At 60.6% G+C, this 22,868-nt stretch overlaps 1 protein-coding gene across 7 annotated transcripts in view; it reads right to left on the reverse strand.

Annotated features, from left to right (window-relative positions):
* The window catches only part of CHST1 (carbohydrate sulfotransferase 1), a 100,400-nt gene that overhangs the window by 3,681 nt on the left and 73,851 nt on the right, over window positions 1–22,868 (reverse strand). For 4 of the 7 annotated variants that reach the window (XM_023653928.2, XM_070228658.1, XM_070228654.1 and 1 more), the window contains 3 exons: window positions 16,474–16,580; window positions 16,276–16,370; window positions 340–463 (listed from right to left, as the gene is read on the reverse strand). The gene's annotated coding sequence lies outside the window, so the exon portion shown is untranslated. Of the gene's footprint in view, window positions 1–339; window positions 464–1,555; window positions 1,670–12,321; window positions 12,510–16,275; window positions 16,371–16,473; window positions 16,581–17,201; window positions 19,187–22,868 lie in introns of those variants that run through there. The other 3 variants (XM_070228656.1, XM_023653933.2, XM_023653931.2) reach the window with 3 other exon arrangements.

The raw sequence follows: 22,868 nt of genomic DNA on the forward strand, positions 1-22,868 counted from the left end.
TGGGCAGGGAGCTAGCCACCCTGCAAGCCCAGCCGACCGAGAGCTGGTGCCCCACATGGGCAGCCACCCAGGGAGGCACTCCCCCCCCCGCCCACTGCAAAGAAACTCACTGGCCACAGACACCCCCAGGCCTGCCTAGCCCTGTTCAGCTCTGGCGGCCAGACAGACCCGACCAGACCCAGCGCCCGGCGCCCAGCAGCGGAACAGAGCATCAGACTCAAAGTTCCCCCAGAAAACTGGCCTGAGCACAGCCCCGATTGGTTCTGCATGTAAATCAACAGGGCAGCCTGGCCCTTCAAAGCCCAGCTTGTGCAGTGACTCCCCAGGAGGGGGGCTCACCCCAGGCCTCCAGGTGGAATCGGCAGCTCCGGTGACAGCGGCCCAGACGCAGAGGCCCTCGAGGAGGGACAGCCAGGGAGGGCGGTTCCACTTCCGACCACACTGGAGACAGGAGACCGGCTACCTGCAACTCAAAGCGGACGTGAACCAGGGAGCAGTCAAGACTGTGACACGCCCCACGGGTTCTAAGCTGAAACACCAAGGCCGTAGCACGATTTGTTAGCATCCACGGACTGCTTCCAAAGTGCCAGCGAGGCCCCGTCCACATTAGCTCATTTCTTCCTCGCGAGAACTTGACGTGGACGCCAGGATTCGCCCCATTTCGCAGGCGAGAAAGCTGAGGCACAGAGAGGCCAGGGACTGGCTGGAGCTCACGCGCCTGGTCGAACCCCACCTGGCAGGTCCCCAGAGCCACTCGTTCCCTCTCAGAGATTCGACCTCCTGTCCCTCCAGCTGACACGTACTCGGCCTTCAAACATGCATGCCATCAATGTCCCAGCCCATCTGTGAACGGGCAAGGGAGGGACCGGGCAGCAGAAGGCGACGGACAGCCGATTCCCGAGACTTGGAGCGTGTTCCTCCCCGCTTTTGTCTGGTCTTGCTGACCTGTCGGCTCAAGGCCAAGGGGGTGGACTTGCACCCTTTGTGATCATCCTTCCACATCCCGCTGTTTGACATGACACATTTGGGGGCGGGGTGAGCGGGTCCCCATTTCCCAAACCTCCAGCACCGCCTGCCTCAGCTCACCCAACTCTCCACACCGTGTTATTCCTTACAACCCGCTCTGGGAGGCTAGGGTCCTCACTCCCATTGTTCAAACGGAGAAACTGAGGCTCCAAGACTAAGCAAATGGACATAAGCAGATAAGTAGCTGAGACTCAAATCCTTCTGGGTCAGACTCTTAGGCCAGTGCTCCGGCCCCTTCACCATCCGCTTAGACGGAAAGAAACGGAGCTGAAGCAGGCTGCTAGCCTTGGGGGGGTGGGGCGGGGGGGTGCACAGAGGCTGGGCTGAGATGGCAGTGGGCCAGCTGAGGCTCCGGAGCTGAGAAGTCCTGTGTTAAGTATGAAACTCTGCTTGGTACCTATAGGAAGCAGTACCACGTCACCAGGTGGCAGTAAACAAGGGAAGGGCACAGTCTAGATTTTTGGGAGCCTCCACTGTGATCAGAGAAAACCCGTAACTCTGACCGCACCCCATCCCACTCCTGTCTCACCCTGTGGCAGGACTGGATGAGGTGCCCAGACAGAATGGCTTCTCTCCATTAAATGCAGCTCCCCCGCCAAGTGCAGGCCCGGCCTGCCAACGGCCCCGAGACAAAGGTGAACACCTTTAAAGAACAGGCAGGGAAGGCCATCAATCACAGTGCTAGGTAATATTTTTAAGTTATTGGGGGCCCACTCTTTAGTTGCGACGCCATTTCATTCTGATGTCCCGCTTTGTGCTTGTTCACAAACACCTGTCACACAGCAGCAGGAGCCAGGCACCGTTCTAGCAATTACGAGAAAAATACTGTGAAGGAAGGCAAGCAGTGACTGGGCATTCGCGATCTTTCTCCCAGGCCTGTGCTCCCCTCACAGGCGTCAGCTCCCCTTGCCCCCACACCAAGCCTGTGAGGCTGCCCCTGTCACATGCCCATTTCACAGATGGGAAAGCTGAGGCTCCACAAGGTCGGGTAACTTTCCCAAGCTGACACCCTAGTAAGGGGCGAACCAGGATTCCAGCCCGGGCAGTGTGCTCTGAGTCCACGCTCGAAGCCACTCCCTGGCCACCACATTCAACTCCCTGGGGTCCCCGCCAAGGCAGGAAACAGGAGGCTTAAAGAGACTTCACCTAACTCTAGGATTAGGGTTCCCAAAACAATTCACCCAGGGTTTTCTTCAAAGAGGAGCATCTTCCAGGGAGGGGACCATTCAAGTTTCTCCCCCTCATTTCCCCTCCCCACCCCACTTGAGGCCAGGACTGGAAGCTGCTGCCTTCACTAATGAATCAGAAGGATGGGAAGCATCTCGATGTAATAAATCCCTAAGAAAGCGGATGCAGGTTCACAAAGTGCAGCCTGGGCACCGAGCAAGGGCATGTGTCCACAGGCCCGGCCCGGGAGGGCACAGCCAGGGCATGGGAGCAGGAAGATGGAGGAAGTCAGGCCCTCCTAGAAATGCCCCCGCTCTCCTGCCAGCCTGGCAGAGCCAGGCTCGGGGCTGGCCAAGCGTCCTTGGTATGCTGGAGGCATCTGCCCTGGAAACCAGAGGCCCCGGGGCCAGGGCCCCCCTTCCCACCTTCCCAGGGGAGCTCTGGCCACTGCAAGGGACTCCTCAGTGCCCTTGTCCCCCAGCCAGACTGTGGGCCCACGGCCCCTCCCTGGGCTTCCGGCAGCCCTGGCGTGGCCTCCCTCCGCCTCTGGGTAGTCCAAATCCAGGCAGATTTTGGACAGGGGAGCCCAGAAGCTGTAACCTCTGCTGGAAGGCAGGGAAGCTGGTGTGCTCCACTCCCCAGAGAAGCGCCGGTCTCAGTGTCACTCGCCCTGCGATGGGGGCGCAGATCCGGGGTGAGCTGTAATTCACAGCTAAGAGCTCAAGCCAGGGAACCACGCCCCCAGGATTCTGGTCATTCACCAGCTGTGTCTGAGCCTCACTTTCCCCATCCATTAAATGGGTCTAACCATAGTAGTGGCAGTTGTAAGAATTGAAGGACTTAAAGCTTAGTCAATGCCGGGCATATAGATGTGGCACAGCCCTGTGCCGGGACATGGGCTCTGGCGCCAGCCCCACTGATGGCCAGATTTCTTCCTCTCTCTGGGCTTCTGTTTTCTCACCTGCAAAATGGGGATCATTTTAAGAAGCTGTGTGAGGACTCAGTCAATATGGAGCGTGGATACAGGAGGCACTCAACAAACGTCGGTTCCTGTGAGCATCATTCAGTGTCTCGTTTGCTTTTTGTCTTGGGGAAGCACCTCAGGACAAGCCATCGCTGACTCTGACAGGCAGGCGGACTCTCCCGGACTCGGGACCCAGACCTCTGCCGTTGCCCCTTCGTCCCTCGCTCCTCTCCCAGCCGGAACTTTCTCCTGCGCGGGCTGAGCCGCCGCAGTGGCGGTCCTGCTGCCCTCTGGCGGCCACATCCCGTAGTGCGGCCTGAGCCCTGCGTCTCCGCCGTGTCCAGCTGGGGGGGGGGGGGGGGGGGGGGGCTGCAGCCAGTGTGAGGCGGTGAGGGGCGACGTGCCACGCCCACCCGGGCTGCTGGCCCTGTTCTGTGCGCCCCCTCATCTTCACCCACACTCCAAGAGGCAGGAGCAACAGCAGCGTCGCCTCCGAGGCGCTCTCCCCTGGTCTCACCCCGCTGCGGCAGCGGAAGGCACCCTGAACTGATGTCACGGGCGGCAGCAGCCCACTGCCTCTGCCGGTCCCTGCTGGGTGACCTTGGACTCAACTCCTGGCCTCTCTGTGTGTCGACCCAGTGACTCGAAGGGCCTCCCAGGTCTGAGCAGTGGGTTTCTCTGCCCTCCGGAAGGCCCCATACTCCATTCCCAGAGTTAGGGCCACCCTCTCCGCAGGCCGGGGGACCCTCTTTTGGGAGTGGGAAGGCCTCAGTCATCTTCCAAGAAGACAGCAGAGTTGGGCAGCTCTGTGTACCAGCCCCCCCAGCCTGATCCGTGGCTGCCCCTCTGGGGGCCCAAGAACCAAGGGGGAGCCAGCTCTGCCAACTTCGCCCCCACTTCCTGCCCTGTGAAGTCGCACGCGACCCAGAGCTGTGGCGCTTGGCCTTTTCTGGGCTACAGACCCCTCGGAGAGACACCATCCCCCTTCCCAGAAAGATCCGTTTGTGCCTACAATGTTACACACGCGACTAGGAGGTTCCTGGACCTAAAGCCCACCCGCGGGCGCCCCTCCTCTTCTTTAGAGCCCTCACCCCTTCTACAGGAGCATTCTCCCCGCTCCCAGGATTGTCTTCTCCACGGACCATCTCAGAGAAGGCGCGCAGATGGGTATACGCTGACGTGGAGACCTCACTCAAGATACGAAAAGCTGGAGCAGAAGACACACGTGCAATAGCGTACCACCACTTCTCACTTTGACAAGGCTGTGCGTGTGCATGTGCGTGCGCGTGTGCGTGCGCGTACGTGTGCGTGTATATTTGAATCCATGCGTAAACAACCACTGAAAGAGCTGAACTGAACCACTAACTAGATGCCCCAGTGGGGGGAACTAGGGGACTGTGATGGGGGCGGGGGGTGGCACAGTTTACACTGAGCATTTTGGTTCAGTTTGAGTTTATTAACTTTTGGGGACAGAGCGAAGCCACTCATGCAAGAACTGGAGGGGTGGCTGATGACACGGTGGGGCAATGAAAATCAGTGCTGGTCCTTCACTGTGCCTCCTATTCTGTCCTCAGGGCACGGCCAGCCAGCAACCCTCCCCCGCTGCCAAGGCGCCAGAACTGGGCTCTGTCTGCTCAGGTGGGCCACAAAGGATGGCGGGCGCCTGGGGCTGCCGAGACAGGGCAGGAGCTGAAAAAGAACGAGACCTCAAAAGGGAGCCTGGGGTTGTGGGGAGCAGCTGAGGCCTGAGTCCAGGAAAAGACTCCCCTCCCAGCTTTTTCTCCCTAAAAACAGTTTGTAAAGCCCTGGGGAGACAGGGAGAGCAGGGGGAAAAAACTGAACATCGTAATTCTGACCAGACTCAGGAGCCAGGAGGGAGGGGCCCCGAGGCTCTGGGGTCCCAGGAACTGGAGCAAGGGGCAGGGGAAACTGGACGGGGAGGAGAAGCTGGCACACAGGCCTCTGGGATGGAGACTGCAGAAAGGAAATGCTTAATCCCTGAGTCTGCAGTAGCCAGAGGTGATCCACCATAGATGTTTGTTTAGTTAAGGCGAAAACATGTAAAACAGCCAGGTTTTTTTCTTCCTAAGGAAAATGAGGCAATGAAAACGAGGCAAAGGGAAAACAAGGGTATGAAAGTCTGAAAGAACTAGGGGCCAGGTCAGGGTACAAGAGCCAAGTCACTGCTGGGCTATACATACAGGTCAGAGCTACCTGGCTGCCAATGGGAAAAGGGCAACACTTCATTACACGTTTCATAGGATCCACGAGATGAAGATTAAAGCTTCTGCTCAAGAGATACCCGGTTATTCCTGATACTGAATCCAGCACAAGATTTCTCCTGAGGGGACCCCTAGAGACAGCAATTGGCTCGCCAACTTTTCCCCATCAGTAGAGCTGCTCGGCTGCCCCTTAAGAGCTCTGGTGTCTCTAGACTGACCAGAGCAGGTCACTCCACTGTCCACACATGATGACCCTTGAGAAGTTACCCACAGGCGTGCGAGGAGGCAGGCTGGGTGGTGGTTGGGCGCCCCGGCTGTGGGGCCAGCCTGGCCTGCGCTCGCACCCGCCTGCTGTTGCTTTGTGGCTCTGAGACCTTGAGCAAGGCTCTCGCCCCTGCAGGCCTCAGTTGTCCATATCTATGAAATGGGAACAACGGTCACAGGACCTTTCAAATATCTGGGATGTGAGACTGAAAGCAGAGAAAGCTGGGCACAGAGGGGTACTCATGAATTAGGAACGGTGAGTGTGACTTTTGGGGGCTACTTAACCCACAAACAGCCAATGGCAGCCTGGAAACGTTTCAGGGAGTTGAAACAGATGCCACGGCCTCCCCCTTTGAAGCACCCACAGACTGTGTGGTTGGGCTGCAGACACCCACCGTTCTGCCCTGGGCCCAGTCGGTCGGTGGGGTCCCGGCCCCCCCTGAGGAAAGTTCTCCCCAGCCGTGGGGAGAATGACTGACCTCTGGCCCAAGGCCCCAGTGTGCCCGGCTCCTCATGGGGCGAGATGAGTCAGAAGGGCTCCCTGTCTCAGGCCGGTCCTACTACAGCCTGGCCTGCGGTAGGCGGGACCCTTCTGCCCCGACACTGGGCGGAAAGGCCCCGGTTTCCTGTCCCCCCCCCTCTCCCCAGCAGCCACAGCCAGAGTCGGAATAGTACCGAGGCCCCACCCCCTGGATACGGGGCTTCAGCCCATCCTCCGGGCTTCAAGGATGGGAAACCGCCAGCAGGAGCGAAAGCACAGGCAGCTGCTGCTGGAGGGGCTGGGACAGGAGCCGTCTGTCCCTGGAGCTGGAGTCTCCAGGGTCGGGCCACCTGCTCAAGGCCCAGCCAGCTCCCGGGGCTGAGGGAGGGCTGGGTCGGGGGAGGCGCACCTGAGCCTTGGGGCTATAACATGAGATGGTGGGGGCTGCAAGAGCGATACCCACAGATGGTGGCGTCCCGGCTCCCATCAAGTGGGTGCTCACGCCGGTACCACTGCCGTCTCTCACAGATGAGCAGAGAGGCTGGGGCCAGCAAGGGAACTCGTCTGAGCATGCGCAGCTAGTCCGTGGTGGGGCCAGGGTTCAAGCTCAGCTCTGAGGACCCCCAAGCCCTGGTCGTGACCACAGAACTTAAGCCCTCAGGCCGCATGAGAGCAAGTGTCACCAGCATCTGGTGACGAGAGGGTAGGGACAGGCAGTGCCAGTGCCAAGGTGGCCACCAGGATCCCAGCACGCACTGGTGACAGACACCCTTGGCCTCAGGAGTCCCCTCAACCAGACATGGGCTCGTCCAACAAACACCGATTGACCAGCTCCAAGATCAGGCCTCTGGGGTATCAGCTGGAGGGATGGGGCTGCCTGGGGTCCTTCCTGGCTGGTTCCCAGGCACACCAAAAGGGTCTGTGCCATCTCACTACCTCCCAGGGGATTCTCTGTCCCCAGCTGAATGACACAAAGGAAGATAATCACAAAGACCGGAAGAGGTAACGGGTGTGGGCACAGCTGGTGCAGCGTCACATCTGGTAGGCAGCAGCCGAAACGCCCTGCTGCCCACTCTGGGGCTCCAGGTCTGGTCAGGCAAGCAGAGGGACGAGTGAGCGGTTTCCCGGTCAAGGAGCCCAGGAATGCCCAAACCCTGTGCAGCCAAGAGGACACCAAAGGAGGTCTTTATTACCACCTGACCTGAAATGGTCTGGAATAGGGCATAAGGTTTGGGATCAAGGCCCAGAGAAGGCCTCTGTGTTCCTTAAGCCCAGAACTTACCGCCAGCTCACAGCTGGTCGCAAGGATGCCGGCACGGCTCAACCTGTCCCTCCTCTGTCTCCTGGCTGAGAACTGAAGGAGAGCCACCCATTGGTAACATGACAACTGGAGGAGCATTTCTGCCCCACATCAAGTGGGACCTCCGTAAGGGACACAATGGCGGCTGCTCCCTGAGGATCCGTGTCACGGGGAAGGGCCCGAGGCTCACCGGGGTTAAGTGACCTGCTCCCACAGCTGGGAGGTGGCAGGGAGTGGAAGCAGACTGAGGCTCTGGGCATTGTGGGGGCGTGCATGTGGCGCGAGGGCCTCCCCTCGCCAGAGTTCTCCCTAAAGCGCCCCTTCCTTCCCCGGCTGCCCCTCCCCATGAGCTCTCCAGACCCTGTACTTTCACCTTAAGTGGTCAGGAGCAATGTAGCAGAGGGTGAGACCCAGACCTTGGGGCCTTGGCAGCCTTACCCTCTCTGAGCCCCAGGTGCCCAGGGAAGGAGATCACGCATGTCCCCCTCCCGGGCAGGTGAGGGGCTTCAGTGAGACCTCGCACATTACACGCTTAGCATAGCGCCTGGTACAAGGCCATGATCACTCAATGATACCTTCAGGAGGTCGGCGTCAGACTGTCATCTTCACCTGCCTGCAGACTCCCTGAGGGAGAGCACCAGGCCCTCCCTCCGCCCACCCCCCACCCCCGGTGCCCACCTTGGGGCCCCCAGCGCACTGCAGGGGCTCGGCGGGCGAGAAACCACTGGTTGCCCCCAGGAGAGACCCCAAGAAGGGAAGGGTTGTGCGTTCCCCATGCCGGAGGAGGAGCCGAGTAGCCATGACGATGCGGGCCACGGCCTTCCCGCTCCAGTCGGGAGCAAACACAAAGAGGGGCTTTCCAAACATTTAGGAAACACAGGAACTCTGTGCCCCACACGGCCCCGTGGGGATTTATAAAGAACAAATCATGCTTGACAAACTTGATAGCTTTCCTGATAGAATTACAAGACTGGAAGATGAAGGAAACGCAAGCACGGTAATATATCTTGATTTTGAGCAAAGCATTTGATACAGCGCCTCGAGTAATCTTACAAAATTAATTCAAACAGACTCGGCCCTAAGCACTTGTCACAGGGCGGGAAGCAGGAGGGGGCCAGACCCCCAGGGTCCAGATGGAGGAGGCAAGCCCAGGGGCAAGGGGCCGAGGAATAAGCCTGGGAGGGGCGCGGTGCTGCCAAGACCCGGCTCTGGGTCAGATCTTATCTAACGTCTTCATTAATGATCCTGAGAGAAGGAGTAAACAGTCCGCTAATGAAATTTGCAGAGGATATTAAATTGGAAGGTGGTGTGAACACCAATGAGGACAGCAAAGCGGTCCAGAGAGACCTGGGGGAGCAGCTTGGCAGGAGTTGAAAGCGGGGGGATGTGTGGGGAGGGGGGAGTGCTGGGCACCATCTGGGACTACCTGGAGAGCCAGAGAAGCAGGAAGGGCATCCCCAGGGCTGGTGTGGAGCTGGGAGTGGCCACGGCTAGCCTGGGTTCTGGCCAAACAGGCAAACCCAAGAATCTCGGTTTTTCCATCTGTGAAATAGAAGAGCCGGCAGACGTGGAGGATGCCTTGCAGCTCTGACAGCTGGCAGTGATGGGGGCAGGGGGGGCGTGCCTTTGGGGAGCTTGAAGCTGAAGTTCACCTTACCAGAGGGGAGGAAGGAGACAGTGACACGACGACGAGGAGGGGTTATCCTCTCCTCTTTCCAGGCCAGGGAGGGGAGGGCGATGGAAGAGAAAGGCTGGTGAGGGAGCCTGGCTGAGCCATCACTGGTGCCCCAAATGTCCCCGAGCCACCTGCCCAGAGCAGGTGCTCCTGGGGTGAACAGCAGCGGCCAGGCCCTCTCCCAGCCGGCTGGGCAGTAACACATTGCCTGGAGGCTCGGGCTGGAGCCCCGAGCCAGTCCAGACTGGTAGGGTGTGCTGGGAACACTGCAGCCATAGCCGTTCACTCTCGAACCAGGAGGGAGGTGGGGGGCAGGGTCCGTTATCTTTCTGGAGAGTTCCTGAACCCTCTGGTGGATCCTCAGGAGGGAGATGCATCCCCAGCCAGGTGAACAAGCCTCCCCGGGATCAGAGACAGATGCCCCACCCAGTCCCTTCTCTGTCCCCCCAGAGCCTGGACCTCTCCTGCCCCTCTCCCTCTGGCCTGATCCCTAGGGGGCTGAGGCAGAAAGCGGCCCATCCATCTGGACTCAGAGGATTTGGTCCCACAAGGCTCCCCGGCAGGTGGGGTCTGAACAGCAGCCAGGACTCCCCAGCACGGTGCCGGGCCCTCAACAACCCAAGTAAATGCTCTGCGGGAGGAAGAAATGGATGGCTGGTTCCCAGCTGGGGGTGCACCGGGGCTGCTGGGCGAGGCTCTCGCAGCAAGAGGCCAGCCCTGCCAGATGTCAAGACCACCCGCCGGGGCAAAGAGGATGGATCCAGGTGAACGCACAAGCCGGGGGAGTTCCTCCCAACCGCCTGAATTAATTAGTGAATTTGACACTTATTGAACACTTACTATGGCTCATTCTGAGTGTGTCCCTCATTTTAACGCATTTCATGACAACTCTCCGAGGCAGGTGCTCTTACTTCCCCCACTTCACAGAGAAGGAAACTGAGGCATAGCATGGCCACCAGGAGCCTGCCTTGGCACCTAGCCAGAAGGCCCCCAGAGAGGTGGCAGCCTGCCAAGAGCCTCAGGGGGAGCAGAGCGGCTCCTGATGGGGGGGCCCCAGTGGGTGGGCAGAGGCAGCCCCTCCTGTAGGGGCCTGAGAGCCTCACCCAGCCCCTCCCTGCCCCCCTGGAAGGGAGTTGGTCCAACTCCTCCAGACTTGTGGAGCCCAGTCTTACTCTGCGCTCCCCGTCTCCCCCCACACCGCCGCGCTACACCGAGTCCTCTGAACAAGTCTGTTTCCATGGAAACCATACAGTGACTCAGGGCTTCGGGACCTTCTCTGAACCAGATGATGAATATCAAATGCTCGCTCCCCACACCAATGCAGAGTGAGTTGGAAAAGTAGAGAGGGACCCTCAGGGGGCAAGGGAGGGAGTCAGGGGTGTGGGCAAGGGGAACCGACAGGGGCACAAGCCTGCCCCCGCCAGCCCCATGAGAGCCTGGCAGCCAACACACGCCCCAATATCAGCACCGTCAGCACCCCCTTTCCTCTGGAACGAGGGCCCTGTGGGCGAGGGGGAGACAGGTGGGGGACTCCCATCCCTCTTCATGGGGACCTGCACAGGGCAGGGGGGCTGAGGGGCCAGGCAGGAGGGCAGCTGTCTGCGAGAGGAGCTCGCCTTCACGAAAAGCGCTGCAATCCTCAGCAAAGAGGGAAATTTGGATTTGGGGGGAAATGCGTCTGCTCTGAGATGAGGAGGCCGGGTGTGAAGTGTCTGTGCCAGGAGGGGGCGTGGCCATGATTTCAAAGCCCCAGCAGGTCTGGGGGGTCATTAGCAGAGACTTCCTCTCACCTGCCCCCCACCCCCCACCCTGGCCTGGCCTAGGGCGGCTCACCTGCCAGGATGGGGCCAGCAACAGGGAAATGAAAGTTTGCAGTGCCAGGCTCCTGGCCTCCTCAGGGGGCTGAGGCCCAAGGGCAAACCCGCCCCCTCTTGTCCCTGGCAGCTCCCTGAAGACCCAGGAGGGAGGGGAAAAGAATAGGCTGGAGGCTTGATACCTCCCTGGTGAGTCCACTGTGTGAGTCATGACGGTGAGAGCACTTGGAAAAAGAAACAGGGTCATCCTGGAGCCTGGGAGTGTCCCCCGCTGCTGAGAAGTGGAGCCTGGGACCTGCCAGCCCCACCTCAAGGGGCTGAGGAAGCCTAGAAGGCAGGTCCCTGCTCCCCCGGCCGCCTCCTGGCCTCTTACACCTCCTGGTTCCTTTGGCTTCCCAGCCAGGGTGCCTGCCTCCTGCCCCCAATCGTAGGTCCCCTCTGCCCCCTGCCCCTATCAGCCCTCGAAGGATGCTGGGCTCCGCGTCTGTCCTTGACTGGACATCCACCTGCCCACCTCCAGCCACCTCTCCCTCAACGTCTAAGCTCATCCTCTGCACCTGGGCGCCCCAGGGGCCCGTCCTCGGAGCCTCCTGCTTGGCTTGGGAGCAGTTTGAAGTCCACCGGGAGGAAACCTGCACTAGAGGTGGGGAAACTGCCCCCGGGGAAGGGCAGGCCCGCGTGGGCACAAGGAGCACCCTGTGGCATCGCATGGCAGGCCAAGGTGCCAACCTAGGACGACCCTGAGGCCTTACCTTTTAACCCCTAGCTCCCCGGCCAGGGCTACCTGGGGCTGTAACTGTGAAAGCAAACATTGGGTTCCTGGAGCCTGGGAGGGCTGCTCCCGGGGTCCGACCCTGAGAAGAGCAGGAGGGTGCTCCTGGCTTCCCGTGGGGAGCTCTTGCACCATCCGGTGGCCCGGGCCCCGCGGGGGCCCAGCTCATCGCAGAGCGGTCGGTGAGGTCGCGGGGCCGGGGCTGGGAGCAGGAAGAGAGGACAGCCTCCTGCCTCTGGGGGCAGCCCTGGCTGAGAAAGTTGGTGCAGCCGTGGGGACCTCGGGGTCTCGAGGCGCCTCGGCAGCCCCGAACGGGGCCGGCTGTGGGACGCTGAGCCCAGGGCAGCCCCTGAGCGCGCTCCGCGGCGGAGGGGAACAGGGCGCCTTGGGGCCGCCGCGCGTCCCAAGTTTGCTGCCCTCCCCGGATGGGGGTGGGGAGGGCTGGGGTGATCGCGGCGTTCACCCGCCACCAGCCCGGGAGCCCCTTCCTGAGCCCAACACGCTGCTGCGCTCCCCCCGCCCCACAGCGCGGGTAGCGACTGTCCCCGAGCGGAGGGGCGTCTCCCACCGCGCCCGCGCCCCTCCCGTGGCTGCGGCGAGTATCGGCTCCCGCCCGTCCCGGGGCCCGGCCGATACCTGGTCGGGGGCGCACCGGGAGCCGCTGCAGCGCCCAGCGCCGGCTCCATCCTCGGGTCTGGAGTCAGGCTCGCCGGGGGCCGGCGGGCGGCGGCGGCGGCGGCGGCGGCATCCTCCGCCTCCCGCGCCCTCCTCCTCGGCCTCCTTCCTCCCTCCTCTTCCACCGCCTCCGCGCGCCCTCACGGGCCCCTCTTCATGGCCCGGGGGCGCGAGCCCGGGGCGGCTCGGCCGGCGGAGAGCGCTCTCCGGGGCAGACGCGGGACCGGGGCCGGGGGCGCGAGGGCCAGGGGCGCCGGGCCAGGGGCCGGGACCCAGAGCGCCGCAGCCCCGGGCGCCGGCGGAGAGCAGCAGCCGCAGGCGCCGGAGCCTCACCGAGCGCCCGCCCCGCGCCCGCCTCGCGTCCCGAGCCCAGCGCAGCGGCGGCGGCGGCGGCTAAAGCGCCGAGCGAGCGGCGGGCGCTGCGGTCCCGGCTCCACCCCCCAAAGCCGCCCGCCCCTCGGCTGCCGCCCGCCCCTTCTCTCCCCACCCCTCCCGCGGCCCGCGCCGCCCCGCCGCCTCCCGCTCCCGGAGCCTCGAGCGCTCCGGACGCCCCCACCCCTGTGCCACCCGCCCCCGGCGGGAGCCACACCTCCACCCCGGCTTCGGGGAGGCCGGCGGGCGAGGGCGCAGGCTGCCCCCTGGCACCTCTTCCCGTACCCTCCCAACCCCCCCAACTGAGGGCGCTCCCCGAGAGCCTTCCGCTTGAGCGCCCCCTCCTCCAGAAGTCCGGCTGGAGCCCCAGCCTGGCCCGGGCCCAGCTGTCGTCTGCCCCTTCCCCAGCCAGCGCAACGGAGGGACTCCAGAACCCAGAAGGAGAGCCAACAGCGTTTCGATGCCAATACCCCAACACCCCCCCAGCCCATCCCCCCTTTGCTCCTCGAGTGTGGAAATGAATCACCTGCCCCCGCTCCAGGTGTGCCTCTTGGGCAAGGTCAAGGGGCGGCTTAGATGGACGTTAGAGTGGGCTTGCTGGCAGACCGTCTTCCAGGCCAGTGCTCCACCCCGCCCACCCCCGCCCGCCAGACCGCCGCTGGCGCTCCTCGGTGGAAATGTGGAGCCTCTGCCGCCCTTCTGTAGGGGAAACCCGCCGGCGGACTGAGCAGCTCAGTCCTTCATTTTTTGCACAAATATTGACTGAGAGTCTCCCGCAGGCCGGGCTGCACGGGCACCGGGGACTCGTTGGCGACAAGACAAACGGACCCCTGGCCTCTCAGAGTGGAGTGGAGGAGAAGCTGGGTAAACAGCAGAGAATCCCATGTGACCAGTGGCCCCTGGGCTGGAGAGGATGGCAGGGATTCCAGCTCTGCCACCGCTCTGCCTGTGCCAGGGCTGGCCACCAGGGAGGCCTGCTGCCTTGTCTGGAGAGGGGTGTGCGGTTGGGCCGGCTCATCCCCCGGTGCTCCTCAGCTGACCAGGCAATTATCTTCTCAGACCAGGAAAGGCAGGCAGCTTCCATCTCCACCCGTCTCTGAATCTCTGATTTCCCGTTACAGCCTCTCCATCACTCCTGACGGGGGCTGGAGAGGCTGGAGGACTTGAAAGCTCCAGGCACCCTGGGAAAGCCTCCTCGCCTGGGTGTAGAAAGCTTCACCCACACCACAGACAGTGTGGTAGAGTGGTTGGCTCCGGAGCTGCCTGGTCAGAGCCTGCCATGTATTTGCTGTGTGACTTTGTGTGAGGGATGCAGCCTCTTGGCGCCTCAGTCTCCTCACCCGGAAGATGAAACACCCGACGGTAAGATGCACAGAAGCACTCAGTACACTGTCTGGCACATGGTAAGTGCTTAATAATTGCACAGTGTTGTTGCTGTTGTTGGCTGGTTGGGGTTCAGGGTAGCTGGGAATGGACATTCACTCCCTCCAGAGGAGAATGTGGCCTCTGTGATTCTCTGGGGACTTGGGACCCAGATCATAAGTATCTCTCTCCGCCCAGAACCAGATGGTATGAACCCCTTGCCCCCTGGGTCTCCCCAGACCAAATGGTCATTTATCTTGGTGACAACTGCAAATTCGTAATTATAAACCCCACCACCACCGCCTGCCTCGAGCCCTGACGCACATCCCCAGCGAACGGAGTACCATCCCGTGTGGTCACAGATCACCTTCGAGCATCTTCCTGCCGCAGAGGCGGCCCAGCCTCAGCCCTGCCAGCCCGGCACCCAGCGGGGCCAGGAGGGCAGCGCCAGCCCCGTCCTGGCTTCAAGGTGACCAGGTCTGTTTCCTTGCTTGCCCCCCAAGGGGTGGCAGCGCTCTGGGCTGCCTAACAAGAGTGCTGACCTTCTGGAAGCAAGGACTGCGTGTTCCCCAGTCCCGCTGTCCCTCCGTGGGAAAGGCACCCCCACCAGCCCAGAGCTGAGCCAGCAGAAGCTTCCCTTCCACCCCGAGCTAATCCTCGGCAAGTCTTCCGCTGACAAGCAGAGTCAGGGTTTCGAGGGCGCCTTCTCCATCTCGCAGTCTCAGATCCAGCGCCTCATTTTTCAAATTCTGGTGTATTTCGGGTGGAGAGGAGGGAAATGTACAACAGGCTGACATGAAAAGATCGGTGCGGTTGCAATGTAAAGACGGAGTGGAATTTGGGATTTTTTTTTGAAGAACATTTAATCTCTAAAAATAGACAAAAGACCTGGTGTCTCAGGAACACCAGGTTTCTGTTTCCGGTTTCCTGGCATCTGCCAGGTGACAAGCCAGTGTTTTGTGAGCACCTACTCTGTGCACCTCACTGTAGCAAGGGCTGGAGGGGAGCCAGAGGAGGGAGAAGACAGAAGTAGAGGCCTTTGCTCGGGGAAATGGGATCCCACACAACGAAGCAGCCAAGAACAGTTGCCACGAATGTGATGGAGGACAAAATACGTAGCCTTGGAAGTCAGAGGAAGATGGAGCCTCAGAGGGTCGATCAGGGAGGGCTTCCTGGAGGAGGAGGTCGTTAACTGAGGCTTGAGGGATGGATAGGGTGGAAAAAGGCAATAGAGCAAGAGAGCCTGTGAGAGGAAGCAGCCGCCAGATGGAGCTTATTTGTGGGGTGAGAGGAAGATTAACATTCATGGCTACTGTTTGAGGTCTCACCCTGTGCCGGGCTCTGTGCTGTTTGCTTTGTGTGGGTTATTTTGTTCCGCCTCCAGAGCAGCCCTGCAAAGGAGATAGTACCATTCCCATTTTACAGACGGGCAAACTGAGAAGCCGTGAGGCTCGGCAGCTCGCCCATGTTTGCAGAGCTGGGGAGCAGTGGACCTGGGACTTGAGCAACGCACTAACCACTCCACTGGGCCACGTTCCGCCAGCCTGACTCAGGGGGGTGCCTGCAGGGAGGAGATCCAGGGGGCCACGGAGGGCAGTGGCGGGACGCAGGGCCTTCAGAAGCCCCCCGCGAGAGGGCTGTCCTGAAATAGAGCCCAGGCCGCTGGGGCTCTAAAATGAGGCGCGCCATCTTTCCCCCCAGCATGTGGGTCTCTGGGGCATTTGGAAATTGGTTAAGGGACTTGGGGTCTCAAGATTTTGGCTTTTTAATATCTGTCGCCTGTCCATGTGGTGGCGGCCTGCGCCACCCACCTTGTTATTTCAGTCTGTTCTCGGAGATTGATGGCCCGGACTTTGATTTAAGATCTGCCGCCGCGATCCTCAATTTCCCGTCTCACGGGAGCCGCTGACAAGGCAGCGAGCACTCGGAGGATGGCTCCTGGCTACTCCCGACTTCAGGTCTGAGAGCCCACAGCACCTGCAGAGAAAGCTCCCACCAGCAAAGCTAGGGCAGAGGTGGCCAGGCCAGTGGACCCGTCCTCCGGAGCCTCAGTTTCCCCACAGATGATATGAAAGGGGTGTGGCTAAGGAGGTCAATTCAATGATAGAGTTGGGAGAGCTGAACCAACTCCCTCATTTCATAGATGAGCAAACAGAGGCCCAGAGAGGTTAAGTGACTTACCCCAGGCCACACAGGAACTGAGTTGAGGCTTCAGCTGCGTCTCCAGCTTCTTGAGAGAAGGGTCTCTTGCATACCTCTTATCCCCCAATTCTGCCCTGTACAGATAAATTCTTGTTCTGGATGTATTCCTCTTCTGGATGAATCGGGGGACCTGAACTTCTTTGCGGTCGAAATAAAATAAATATTTGAGGACTTTACCTCAGGCCAAACGCTGGACCGGTCCCTCAGATGTAGATGATCCCATTTCTTCCTCGTAAGCTCCCCACGGGTCGCTGGGCCCAGAGGTCACCAGGCCTTGCCAGCTCCTGGATTCAGAAGACAACATCATTTTGGCCAAAACCCCCAGACTCCTGGTCTTGCCCTTTCCTGCCCTGTCATGTGCTCAGCCAAAGCCCCTTGAAAAGTCGCCCACTGCCCCACCTACAGGGTTTCTGTGTACCCCTCAAAGGGCCGCTGCGGTGCTCCTGAACCAGCCTGTCACCTGCAGTCACGCTGGCCCTCTGCTGTGTTCGTCTGCTCCTGCTCTAGAACTTGGCAAAGGCTGTGGGGCTACTTGGGGGCGTGCCGCCGCCCCCAGCCTGGCCTCCCTGACTGCGGTCCTTGTCGGGAGGCTAAGGTCCAGGCCAACGGTTGACTCCTGACACTCCCATAGCCCCCATCCTTGGGCCGCCTGAGGCTGGGAGAGCAGGATCTTCCCCGGCACAGAGGCCCTGGGTCCCCAGGGCCCCACAGCACAGCTACTCGTGCCCCAGTCTGTCTCCCAAGGTGTCTCTACAAGAGCTTATCCTGCGGCCGGGGCTGCAGCCTCTAGCCCCTGGCCTCAAACGCCGGCCAGGGGGCCACGGAGGAGGCACCACTCCCCCCTCACTCCTCCTGTTCTTGGCATCACTCCCAACAGACGTCCCTCTGCATCTCCAGTTACTGACCAAAATGCCTCAAGTAAATCAGAGGATGCCAACACATCTTGGTGGATGGGATGAAACAGAGAAACTGAGCGATCTGCTTCTGGTGAGTAGCCAAGCCACAGCACACCTGCTGCCCAGGCCACCCTGGCCACCCCAGGGCTCCGGCCCTTCTGGTCCATGGAGGTGGGAGGCAGCAGTGGCCTGTGTCGGTCCTCGGCCAGTCGAAGCCGGCCCCATCCCATCCTCCAGGCTCCATCTTCCTTGCTCTGGCCTCATATGGTCTGGCCCAGATCTTGCCAAGGCCAGTCTCATCCAAGTCCCCAAGGTTTCCGGGAGGAAGGAGAGGTCGGAGAAGGCGAGATGTCCACTTCCATCTGGGGAAGGAGCCTGCGGTGGCTGCCCTCTGAGGAAGAGGTCCAGCATAGAAGGTGACCTTCCGTAAGCCACTCTGCTGGCCATCGCCACGCTCACCCGCAGGGGCCAGGCTGAAGAAAACCAGGGTGCTCTCGGGACCCAAGATGTCCCCCGGTGCTTCCCAGAGCCCGCCTGCCAGGGATGCGGAGAGTTGGTGGCAGGGCCCGTGTCCACCTGGAGAAGACTTCCACTCCAGGCCCCCGACCCAGGGCATACCCCACAAGATACCCAGCCACAGAGCCATGAGGAGACGGACAGACTGACCGAACAGGGCCTAAGACGGGCTGCAGACCCCATGTCTGATCTAAAAATAGGGTACAGTGACTATCCCCCAGCCCCGGGCTGGGAGGTGGTGGGAGTTGGGGCGGACAGAGCAGGATTGTGGGCTGCAATTACAGCTCCATCCTGAGCACCGTAGGCCTGTTTCCATGGCGAGGAAGGCTGGCCTGGAGAAGACGGGCTCCTGGCAGGGCTGGTCTCCCTCCTCGGCTCCTGCCTGCAGAAGCCTCAGCCCCTGGATGGGACGGGTCAGATCAGGGCGTGTGGTCCAGCTTGGACCCTGGCAATGCACAGGCAGAGGCCCAAGCTTCGTGGGGCAGGTGCCCAGGCTGGCAGGGATGGGGAAGGAGGGACAGTGTCTGGGCCCAGGGAGCAACTAATGACATGTCCTGGGACTACGGGAGCCCATCGGGGCCCTGGCCGGGCTCTAAGGACACGGACTGCCCGGAGCAGCTGGGAGCTCCAGTCTGGTCTCTTAACTGAGGCAGGAAGAAATTAAGTGCCCAGGAAGCCTGGATCCTTGTCTAGTAAACCCCAGCCCCCAGCCCCCAGGTCCTCTCAATCCCCCACTTGCCTCCCGGCCGCCCCTCGCTGTTGTGCCTTCCTGCCCTTTCACCCTCACCCCGCATCTCTCACTACTCTTGCTCACAGGGCTCACCCCCTGTTGGCCCCCACGGCAAACCCTTCCCCAGGCCTGGCTAAGAAGGTGGGAACATTTCCTGCTGGCAGATGGTGACAAGCAGGGCAAGAGGTGGCACTGCACTCGGTCTCACGGCCGGGCATTGGAGGGGAGGTCAGGAGAGAAATGCCAGGGCTGTCCCTAGGCCTCAGCTCTGAGGAATGCTGGAGAAGCTCAGCAGGCGCACTCCTTTCAGTCGGCCCCGAGGCAACCACAGGCCTGCCTCTGGGCCAGCTCCTGGGTGTGAGCCGCCTGGCAGGGGAGGCCTGCTTCTAGGTGGCTCCCTAGGGGCCAGCTCCTCCCCCAGCCCCCCAGGTCACCCACACCGATTCACCCCAGGAGGGGAGAAGGGAGAAGTGAGCATTCAGTGCCTGCTTCTCTTTCTCCTCTTGTCCCCACACCTCATCTGCCCACAGCCTCTCGGCTCCAAGGTGCCGGCACCAAACCAGCCACCGGTATTCACGAGCCAGGAGGCGTAGTGGAGAACAAGAGGTGTCCTCTGGGCCCCCCCACCCGGCCCCAGGCAGACCCAGGGCTCTTCCCGCCTCCCTCGGGGGAGGGTGGGGCAGTGGGTATCCTGCCAGGTGTGGTCAGCCCTTGGTCAGGGGCCCATGGGCACCTCCCACTGGACAGCCCAGCCCTGGTCAGTGCCGCACCGGCTGGCTCTGGGAACTCAGCCCGGGAACAATGGGCCCATTCACACAGCCTGGGCTTTGCACAATGACCCTCTTGGTCTATCTCCGTGGCTAGACGGTGTGTGAGTGAGAGTGTGTGTGTGTATGTGTGTGCGCGCGTGTATGTGTGTGTATAAGAAAGAGGAAGAGAGAACCTGGAGGTAACAGGAGAGCCCAGACAGCGGCAGGAGAGCACGCACGCACCAGGCACTTCGTTATAACCATCCTGGTCTCCAGCCTTGATCAGACAATTACAATGTGCTGGTTGCCGTCCTAGGAACCTTCTTAGCCTCACACCAACCAAGTGAGTCAGCTCCAACATTCCCCTCATTTTAAAGAAAACCGAGGTCAGCTTATACATGTCGGAATGATGGTAACTTCTCGATGGGGGTGTTGACTGGGAAGGAGCACGAGAGAACTTTCTGGAGTGATGGAAGTTCTCTGTTTGGGCGGTGGTCACATGGTGTATACGTATGCCGACATTCATTGCGCTGTCTGCGGAAGATTTGTGCATTTTGCTGTATGTAAATTACATTTCATTTAAAAAGAAATACGTCAGTACAGCTAGAGAATGGAATATTCCCCAGCCATGCTTAGCGGCTACGATCTTCATGTGCTAACAGATTGCTGAGACACGCTGTTAAATGAAAAAGAGCGATGTGCAAAAACATTCTTCTCCGGATAGTGTGCAAACACATATTTTAAAATACTGTCTGAGCGTATCTGCCTCTGTGTGTTTAGTTTATCTCTGGACAGACACACAGAAAGCGTGGCGGCCTCTGGGAAGGGTAGCCACACTGCTGGACGCACAGGCTGGAGGCAGGCTCTCCACAATATACCCTTTCCTTAACCCAGGGGAGCATATTGCTTATTCAGAAAGTAAGCGAAACCATAATGAGAGCGCCTGAGTTGCCCATCCCCAAGCCGTTTGGTCCACTGCTTTGGCGCATTTAGTTCAAAGTCAGGCAGCCGCTCTCCACCCTTTCCTGCCATCTCCAGCCTGTCTCCCCCACCCAGACCCAGTCAGAGTGCCTCTGGCCGTGGCTGCCCAGCTGGGGCAAGTTCACGGCTGGGATCTCTACCAAGGGCCATCCAGAACCCACTGTGGCCTGAGAGTCAGGAGTCTGGGCCACAGCTGGAGCCCCAGAGAAGCTGCTGGCCTCACAGAGCCCAGCCCCCCCACCAGCTCCTGACCCAGGCCCTCCAGCTGAGGGTGACTGTCCAGGTCCCCACCCAGCCCACTGCTCCTCACCCTACTGTCGCCACCTCGTACGTCCCCTCCATGGTGTCTCCAAGTCAAGCCAGGAAAGCCCAGGCCCGGGGGGCCAACGAGTGTGGCCAGAACACCTGCCCAGCTTGGCTGGCGGAGGGCAGCAAGAGGCAGCCCCGAGGAGGCCGGGCTCCAGCCCACTACAGCTGAGCGCGTGCTTCTCGAAAAGCACCAGCTTGCTTTAGGGTCCTGGGCTCATATCCCGGCTCTGCCATTTCCCAGCCATAGGACCTCAGACAAGGAACCTCATCTCTTTGTGCCTCAGTTTCCTCATCTGCAAAATGAAAATGATGACCCGTCCCTGTCGGATTATTGTGAGGGGAAATGAGATGTGAAGGAGCTGAGCACTGAGGCTGGAGCAGAGGAGGCGCATCTTAACCAGAACCACTCACACCACTGAGCAGCTCCTCTGAGCAGAGCTTTATAAAAGTTCATAAAGTGCCTCTCAGACGAGGGGGACCAAGACGGGGGACCTGTCTCGCCCAGGGCTCCTGGTCCCTTCTGGGTCCCTCCCTGCACAAGGGTTGTCAGGAAAGTGGAGAGTGTGGGCAGTCGGGGAGGGCCCCAGGATGTCCAGGGGCTTGGTCTGGTTCCTGGTCTCAGGGCCAGGAGGCAGGAAGGCTCGTGGGGCACCGCGGCCACCTGCAAGTCTCCAAGAGTTACCACAAGAAAGAAAACCAAGACAAAGATGCTGGGCATTCAGGCGGGACAGGCGTCAGCACAGCATCTCAGCGTCACCTACCTGGCTTTGCTTCTCTGACCAGATCCCCCAAGCTTTGCACTCCAGGCAGGCAGGGCCTCAGACCCTGTGGCTGCAGCGACCTGGGCCGGCCGGGCCTGGAAGCTGAGTTGCTTTGGGCAAATCACTGAACCTCTGAGCCCCATTTTTCCTCTGTAAGGATCACACAGCTGTCTCCGCCTGGGCTCTTTATAGCCTGTTAACATCCCCAATGGGCAGCAGCGCCCACCTCCCTCTCTCCAGGATCCAACCCCTGTAGGAGGCAGAGTCCACTGTCCCCTTCAGCCTGCATTCAGCGACATCAAGGGCCACTGCTGTGTACAGGCCTTATGCTGGGCACGGGAGAGGTGACAATAAACAGGCAGCCGCCTTGTCCTAAATGAGTTCACATTCCAGTGTGGTGGGGGTGGGGCAGAGACAAGTCAGAAAGTAAGGGACCAGGCCACATAGTGACAAATGGTGGAACTAAGGGGGAGCCAGATATCCTGGAACATGGGGGAAGGGATTCATTCTGCCAGGAAAGGAGGCCCCCTACAGACCCCGAGTCCCCTGGTACAGGTCTGCTCTGAACATCACGTCAATGGCTCATGTCATCCTCAGGGCAGCCGTGGAGGAGGCAGGAAGGTGGGACACACAATGAGACCCCTGTTTGACAGGTGAGCACATCAAGGCTCTGAGACACAGTCAGCTGGGTGCTGGGATCAGTGCCTAGAGCCCCGGCTCCCAGGGCAGGCTGCTCCCCAGCCTGCCGGGGGCCACTTAGGACATCTGGACCCAGGACGCCCGCCAGGGCGCTTGCTGCACCTGCCCAGCCCCGCCTCCTTTGTATACGTGAGAAACTTCCCGCCATCCAGGGTCACTCCTTGGCAGGTGAGAGCTGTGGGCAGTTCCTTCTCTGGGGTGAGAGGGTCTCCCCAGACCCTAAAACAGCCCCCCCACACCCTTACCCACTCCCCTGCTCAAAGCCATACCGGAAATGCTATCTCCGGAAGACTCCGGTTATGATTACCCATTCACTGAGCATCCCCGAGGGCCTGACCCCTGCGAGGCTCTTATGGCCAAAGCATCCCCCAGAGGCGGAGAGGCAGGTGGGGGGACACCCAGAGGTACCGCAACCAGCCCATCTGGTTTTCTGGGCATTCCAGAAAAGTCTCCCCTGGAGGTGCGTTCTCTCTGCCCCTCTCCACGCGGCTCAACCGCTGTTGCTCAGCCGTCTTCCAAGCAAGCCCAGAATACATCTGTTCTGGAAGGGCCTCTTCTCATCCGTGATTAGCCCCTCGCCCTCTGAAAGAAAGACATCTTTTTAAAGGGCAAAAGCTTTCCGCTGCAGCCTGCAGGGACCTAGGCCCGGTGTGGAAGCAGCAAAGAGACATAGTCCAGGTACCGAGGGCTCCTGTGCTCCCCCGCCCCACTCCTAGGGCCAGAGCAGTAAGGACTGTCAGGAAGCAGGGGCCTGTGGCCAGGATGTGAGGGTGGAGAGAGCGACAGAGAGCCCCGGGCCTGCAGGCCAGCTCCCAGAGCAGAGGGAGAACATTAGGATTCTGGGACCCAAAGGAAGAACATTGAAATAGGGTCCCTGGGAAAGGTTTTGGGGCACAGACACCTGCTTCAACACACTGTGCAGGTGGACACC

This window comes from Equus caballus, chromosome 12 (assembly GCF_041296265.1).
Source record: "Equus caballus isolate H_3958 breed thoroughbred chromosome 12, TB-T2T, whole genome shotgun sequence".
NCBI lineage: Eukaryota > Metazoa > Chordata > Mammalia > Perissodactyla > Equidae > Equus > Equus caballus.